Here is an 8,489-nt window from a genome sequence, read left to right as displayed (position 1 = left end):
TTCTGTGTAAATAATATGAATGTCTTTATACTATTTCTGTAAATGCTCAACTTATCAATGTAAACTGAACTTTCCTGTGGTTCCAGTTAATTCGGGGTGAAACATTTTATACCGAATAACTGAGCTACAACGTTTGTTTTTAGAATGGGGACCATCTTTCATCCAATATTATACCAAATGTAAAAGAGAGGTGTGGGGGTTTGTTTGGTTTGTTTTGAATTTTCGCGCAAAGTCACACGAGAGCTATCTACGTTAACCGTCCCTAATTTAGTAGTGTAAGACTAGAGGAAGGGTAACTAGCCATCGCCACCCACCGCCATCTCTCAGGCTACTCTTTCACCAATGAAGAGTGGAACTGACGGTCATATTATAACGCCCCCGTGGCTAAGAGGGCGAGCATGTTTGGTGCGACGGGGATTCGAACCCGCGACCCTCAGATTACGAGTCGAACGCCTTAACCCAAGGAGGTTCAGTTACTGATTTCTTATTTGAAAATCCAATTCAATATAACGACCATATTTCGAGATTCTGTACACATCTAACTACAGACGTTTCTGTCATTTTGTTGATAATAAGATAAACAACCTCTAGACAATATCACAAAAACTGTTTTTCGGATTCTTTATTGACATTAGCATGGGAACTTGGGAAAAAACACCTTTTTAACCTCCTTGAAATCTCAAGTGTTTAGTTTAACTAACCAATAAAATTCACCAACTCCGCCTTCTGAGTTAAAGTGCATGCTTTCCACCATTCTTTTTACTTGAAACTATGCATTGAAATTAAACGATGTTCTAATGGTGTTGAAGTCTGTTTTTGCACGACAGTTTTTCAACAGTTTCAAACATGTAGTTAGTTGTTTACTTCAACACATGCAAGAAGGTTTCCAGGCTAAAATACACGAAGAATGGTCATGGGAATACACGTACATGCCTGAACGTGAAGTTTTTGTGTTTTTCCTGACAAGGGTAATAAATCATTAAACCCCTTGTAATGAAATTTATGCACGTACTGCTGACGCCATGCATCGAATAAATTCAAAATTCTCTACGTTCTTGCTTTATCTTTTGAAATTGCAATGAAAGGTTCATGTGACAAGAAAGTAAACAAAACTATTGCCTACGAATATTTATAATGATGGAATTACAATCACATAAAGGTTTATGGTTCTTTAATGATTGCGTAGAATATAAGTACATTTCTTATAAGCCTTACAAGCTTTCACACCAAAACATTCTTCATGTCTTCAGATCTCACTTCATTGATCTTAAGTGCATGAAGAGAAGTTTAGTAAGTGGTGTAAAAACCGAGTAAAACATTTAACGATTTTAAAGATTAACAAATAGCAGACGATGATGTCAACAGTGCAGTTAAATTTAAACTTAAAGAAAATACTTATAAAAGCGTGAATGAATATTTTGTTATTCATTCCTCTCATCCGAATGTTCTACAAATTAACATGGTTCAAACTAAAACAAAACTAAGAGTCCAGAAATGTACTTGAAGAAACTTCTATATTGCAACGTTTTTGGTTTTTTGGTTTTTTTTTCTCAAAAACAATGTGACACTTTAAGAATATGTTAAACATAGATGTATTCGATCTAAACATTTTATATGTACAAAAACACTCAAGCTAATCGGTCTTGTAAGTATGGGATATAAAAAACAAAAGAAAAACTCAAGTTATATAAAAGGATTAACCCTGTAAAGACGTAAATGTTGAGTTAAACAGAAACAAATAGGGAATATGTGTCCACCATTTTTGTTACAGATATTGGTTTTGGTTGGTTATGAATCAAGCACAAAGCTACACAAAGGACTATCTGGGCTTTGCCAGTCACGGGTATCGAAACCTGGTTTTTAGGGTTGTAAGTCCGCAGATATACCGATGTGTTACTGAGGGGCGTTAAAAATGGAAAAAAAAAACGTGTAACAGTTTTAGCTTAGTGATTATGGCGAACAATTACCAATAAAATTATCAAAACAAATATTCATAAAAATATTAATGTATGTGTTATAGTTGTCATATCTAAGTGCAGGTTAACAGGCCAGTGAAATTTTCTAAGAGTATTTAGATCTGTTCAGAAACAATTATCGTGTCATTCTAACATTTGGGGGAAGTGTAGTAATACTCCAGCTTTAGCTAAAGTTTCGGTTCTGTGTACAGATTAACGACTTTTTAAACCATCTTCTCAGTTGGCTATAATATATGGCCCGGTACACTTCTGCTCATAGGTGACATAAAAACAAAATAAGGAGCCTTAGAGCTTGCTTGTTTCACTAAACAAAATAAACTGCTAGCTTATTAACAACTAAATGTACAAAAGTTCTTATTCACTCAAATGCAAACAGAAAACTGTCACGTAAAACTATACGTGAAATGCAACAGAAAATGTGACATCTTGTAAATCACAGATTATGAAACGTAAACAAAAATATCTCCACTTCTTTTAAGACATAAATTTTTAAAAAGTGTATAAATATTAATTTTTTCATAAAATAAACTTCATATATTTATTTATTTATTTACGTGACAGTTAATACACGGGTTCGTTATACATACATTGCCTGATTTCATATATATGTTTCATAAAAGAAGCTTCATACAACATATACACCAAATCAGGTAATGTATGTATAACGAACTCGTGTGTGTAACCGTCACGTAAATAAATAAATATAGATAGATAAAAACACAGATAGACATATAATCTCGCAAAAGAAAAAAAAAAGATTATTCACGAAACGTCATTTGAAAAATGTACTTTACTCTTTAGAAGTAAAATTGAAATTTATACAGCTTTTGCCTAATACACGTGCAATAAATGTGACGTTCATGAAATAATTTATTCTCTGCCAGTTTCGTAAAAAAGTAGCTTTTACGATAACGTAATAAAACCATGTCTGACTGTACACGTGTTAGTATGGAGGAAATGTTAGTGGATATAGATATAACAGAATGTTATACAGAATGCACCCGTTTCGTTTTAATTAAAAAAAACTATAATCAAGTTTGTATAAACGAGGAAAAGTACGCAGAAATATATTTAGCGCAATAATTTCTATTCGTGTATTTTGAGATACTGAGTTCTACACATCTGCCGCTCGTGCCAAGAGCATGCAGCTGGTATAACAGACGTATTCAGGATTGTGTCGCAAAACATATTAAGGTAAAGCTACAGATGTTTCTACATGTGATATTTGTATGGATAGTCACGCGCAAGTTATGTGATAGGAATGTAGAAATTAAAATAATCACCACAGGGGATCGGACAGAGTTATACCTAAACAAAAGTAAAAAGAAAAATTAAAACGAGAGTAAAAAAAGGAAAATGCACACGTGATAAGAGAAATTAGAGTTGTATGACTCCATGTCTGTACACACTAAACTTTGTAGCGTATAAGAGCTTTAGTTTTTCGTCCAAAGTACTATCCATAGAAAAGCAAACGTAAGACTACCGATCGAAGGCCACTGAATGGTAACCTAGATAAAACAGAACAGCAACAAAATTCAACCGAGCAATATATAAAGCAGAGGAGAATCCCGAAAAGTAACAAGTATCCAAAAATTCCAGTGAGATAGTCATAAAAACTCTCACGAAGAGATCGAACCAGTCTTAATTGTAGGTAAAATATTCTGTACGACATGTATATATACATATATTAAAACGTTTTGCATTTACCTTTCTAAACTTCGAAAGTCTGGTGTTGCGAACTTAATAATATTTACAGATATAAATATATCTATATATCTACAGTGGTCAGTGAGATCGGTTCCACAAATCTAGAACTAGCTGGTACGTATAGAAAAACAAACAATTACCCCCGAACGTGACGCCTCACATAATAATACAAATGAATGCACTCACTTAAAAAATTAGTAGAAGTCAATGATTATATATATAAATATCAAATGTCTGTATTTATGAAGCCAAACAAAGTATAAATGTCCACAGTCTCAAACCGCAGAGGCAATTATGCTATTCCAACCTTCACTTGATATTTTACTAATGACTACGGCATTTCGAAAGCTAGAATGAGAATTTCGTTTTCGCTTTAAGAGTTTTACACCTAATACACCTTGTTAGTATATATTCAATGTATTGTACATCAGTTTGATATAAACAAAGCAGGAGTACCATTTAGATCAAACTTCTACATGATTCTGATGTTTAGTTTAGTACGCTGGGACAACGTGCGTGGTGTATACTTTCGTAAATTCGATCAGATAATTCAATTTGAGCAAAGTCAATAAAGTTTACCTTTTGTTTTCAAATGCATAAATATCCCATTTATAAAATTTGGTTTATTATACATAATAAATGCAGAAAAACGCAAAGGAATTCTTATGTTGGGACATATTTTAGTGTAAGGTACCATGCATTATTTTCTAGAAGAATAGACAACTAAATGATAACTGAACAAACATTGCTTGCAAACAAACACAGTTGAAACTAAAAACTAACTAAAAAAACAAAAACATATAAACTTACCATGATTCAAGCACATACACTACCTCCCTGTATGAAAATAGCTAAACATTTCTATCTAGAAAATACACCAGACAATTAGAACGTTAGTATACTGTGTCACCAGACAAGTTTAATATTAACTGTTTGCGAAGGAAACACAAGTAATGTTATGAATACACCCAAGCTGTCAGGCTTAGCTTAAAACATGACAGAAATAGCAGCTTACTCAGAAAAATTGCCCAAATGATGAATCAGTTATGTCATTGTTTTTCTATAAATTCCTACACTTGTCGCGCTTGTTTGAATACCAAGCATCTGAGCAAACGTCATTTCTGACTTTTAAAACATTGTTCAGTTTATTCCTTACCTAGTTAGTCAGTGTTCAATCATAGCGACTATCATTAGAAGTTGACTCAAGCTCTAGAATAAGAGCAACAATGACCTAGAGGGTGAGATTCTACAGGGACATGTGGCTCATTAAAGTCCTAATTACCGATATGAATGACGTACTGAAACGATTTTCCCAGCAAGCCAAATGTTCACCATCAGTGTAACACGGAATATTCAATTGTGCGTAGGAGTGAGATTGGATGCATCTCCTCGTAATGGTTACGTCCACGTTGATTTTGGACGGTTTTGGTTAATCATGATTTGCTTGTCAAAATGAATATTAACCACAAAGATATGTTTTATTTCACATTGATTTCAAAGTTAAATGGAAAAACAATATGAACATGCAAATCCAGTAAAGTTGACTCGAGAAATGCTTATCGAGCAAGTATTTTTTCAACAATTATTAAAACATTTTACAAATATAAATCTATGAATTAAAGAGGTTCCTTTTAATAGATCTATCTGTCCTACTTTCAGTCTGTTTGTGTGTGTGTGTGTTTTCTTATAGCAAAGTCACATTAGACTATCTGCTGAGTCCACCGAGGGGAATCGAACCTTTGATCTTAGCGTTGTATTCAATCTGTTCATCTTAAAAATATGTGAACAAACAAGCATATAATTATCTGATTCTTTGTTATTTCTGGAGAATGTATAGTAAGAAAATCAGTTTAAAAGGTCACAAAGCTGGTTAAACCATAAAATATAAAACTAGAATATGACTACAAACAGTAAGATTAAAATGAAATAATTATAACACTTGAATCTTTATTATAAATTTTATTCTTTAAAATTAGCGATGAATTGTATATTTAATTTTACTTGTAAGCTTGGTTTCAAAGATAGATACTGAATAATTCAGCAGTGATAGACCAGAGAGAATGCAGCTAATCAACACCTTTCATCGTCAACTCTTAGGCTACTGGCTCGGCATGGCCAGGTGGTTTAGGCACTTGACTCGTAATCCGAGGGTTGTGGGTTCGAATCCTCGTCGCACCAAACATGCTCACCCTTTCAGCTGTTGGGGCGTTATAATGTTACAGTAAATCCCACTATTCGTTGAGTAGTCCAAGATTTGGCGGTGGGTGGTGATGACTAGCTGCCTTCTCTCTAGTCTTACACTGCAAAATTAGAGACAAATATCGCAGATAGCCCTCGTGTAGCTTTGCGTGAAATTCTAACCAAACTTAGGCTACTCTTTTACCAACACACAGTGGGATTGACCATCACATTATAATGTTTCCATGTCTGAAAGGACGAGCATGTTTGATGAAACAGGGATTCAAACTTGTAGTTTGCGAGTAGAGTGTCCTAACCACCAGGCCATGCCAGACCTTACTTGTAAGAAAAGTTGAAAATGTAAATATACGTCATTCAGATGTCGCGCTCTTAGAAAATACATTACTATTTTTAAACTCCAAAGGTTCGTTGAAATTACTTCTCGTGTAAAAAACTTGAAAAGATGATTTAAAGTTGTATAAATATATATGTGAGGGAAATAAAGTGGGGGAGGGTGTATGTAGTATATTTATGCCATGTATTTTGGAAAATAACAAAAGAAAACTTGATAGATTGTGCATACGTTTTTACAATAATATAACTTGTCTATTCGTCCTGCTCCCGAAGGCAAAGCTGGAGATCTATGGAATTACAACTCTAAAATCCGAAGCTCGATTCCTCCACCATCGATGAATGCAGTAAATCGCCCAGTGTCGTTTTGGTTTTAGACAAACAAACTGTTCGTCAGGATTTAATTTATCTGAGCTAATGTTTTGTTATAGTCAACTCTACGCAGTTTAAGGTACAGTCATTCGATCGATTAAAAAAATATGTTTGTTTGTTTGTTTTGGAATTTCGCACAAAGCTACTCGAGGGCTATCTGTGCTAGTCGTCCCTAATTTAGCAGTGTAAGACTAGAGGGAAGGCAGCTAGTCATCACCACCCACCGCCAACTCTTGGGCTACTCTTTTACCAACGAATAGTGGGATTGACCGTGACATTATAACGCCCCCACGGCTGAAAGGGCGAGCATGTTTGGCGCGACGGGGATGCGAACCCGCGACCCTCAGATTACGATTCGCACGCCTTAACACGCTTGGCCATGCCGGGCCAAAAAAAAATATGTCTTTGAAGGTGTAGAGATTGAAAATGTTGTTTAAAAAGAAATTTTGTAAACAGCTCTTATGATAGTAAATTCGATAATCCTTAGTTTAAAGCAGTTGCTAGTGGTATAGCGAGAGTTCCACGAAATGAAGAATAATTAAATATACAAAGAAATATATAAACGTGGTAGCAGGGATGTTACAATTATTTAAAAAAGGAAGTAACTTTTCGTATCCTAAGATAACCTTCTGCTAATTCTGAATTAACATAACTTCTGTCCAGGATACGAGTACTCCAGCTAGCTCACAATATTTCAAAACACAAAAGTTTCATTAAAGGACTTAAATTATAAAAAAAATTAAATATTTGCTTATAGACTTTCAACAAGAACAAAACTTATATAAATTATTTTAACAGTAATAACAACAACAAAAAAAACTGTTACTTACAGAAGTTCAACAATAACAACAAACCCAAAGTCAAAGGATTTCAACAACTATAACAAATGCTTTATACAAGTTTTAATAATAACAATATTTACTTATAGGATTTCAACAATAACAACTAAACTGATTCACAGGATATAAATCAAACTTATTAAAACAACAATTAGATGTTTCATTCATATCGGTCAGTTGAGTTTTAAAAAGTGTTATCAGAGTAGTATTGGAGAAATAGTACAAATTATTTGTCTTGTCTTCGTTATCAGAAACTTAAAGATCATAAACTGGCAAAATCTTCTGTTTACATCCACATGAAGTATTATCAGAGCCAAGCAAGACACAGTTTTGTTTTATTGATACGTATCATTTATGTTATGCATGATATGCATTATGATTTTAAATAACCGAAAATCTGAATTTCGAAGATAACTGAATTTCGATATGTATCAAATTTATCATATTTGCCAACAAGACTGACACACGCAATTTTATTTTTTTAACACAAATATATCTTAATATACAAATAAAAATACAATTTATAATAACAGTTGTAACAAATAGTTATTACAAATAATGGTTTATGAACAAGAGTTTTACAAACATACAAATTATAGTAAGTCTTCTATCTGATCTAGAACCGAATATTTTATCGACGGTTCAGGTACGCGACGAGTGATTTAATTCTGAATTTTATATTGTTGTACCTCGCTTAAGCTTGCTAATTATCTATTCTCGGCAGGTCTCACAGCCTGCCTGTGTAATTGTGTAACATTTTTGGATATACAGATATTTAATCTCAATTTCAACAATACTAAGAGATTATAGGAATATAACTAAAGAATTAAAACTGAAGAAAAGTCTTTTCAAGATCTTCTGTAAATATAATTCTACACAAATGCATATTCTAACTGAGGAAAAAGTTAGGACACCCTAACCCCTAATAGCTAGTGTTACCCCCTTTGGCTGAAATAACTGCAGTGAGACGCTTCTTGTAGCCATCTACCAGTCTCTGACATCGGTCTGAAGTCCCACTCCTCAATGCAGAATTCTTTCAGCTGTGAGATGTTTGAGGAGTTTCTTG

General features: G+C 33.7%; 1 long non-coding RNA gene across 1 annotated transcript in view; it reads right to left on the bottom strand.

The window, feature by feature from the left end:
- Positions 1–4,960, bottom strand: part of LOC143249323 (uncharacterized) — a 97,481-nt gene extending 92,521 nt beyond the window's left edge. The window contains exon 1 of the long non-coding RNA XR_013027727.1: positions 4,840–4,960. This is a non-coding gene — a long non-coding RNA (uncharacterized LOC143249323). The remainder of the gene's footprint in view (positions 1–4,839) is intronic.
- Positions 4,961–8,489: the final 3,529 nt, after the last annotated feature.

The sequence above is a fragment of the Tachypleus tridentatus genome, chromosome 4 (assembly GCF_004210375.1).
Source record: "Tachypleus tridentatus isolate NWPU-2018 chromosome 4, ASM421037v1, whole genome shotgun sequence".
NCBI lineage: Eukaryota > Metazoa > Arthropoda > Merostomata > Xiphosura > Limulidae > Tachypleus > Tachypleus tridentatus.
This window is presented reverse-complemented; position numbering and strand designations above follow the sequence as displayed.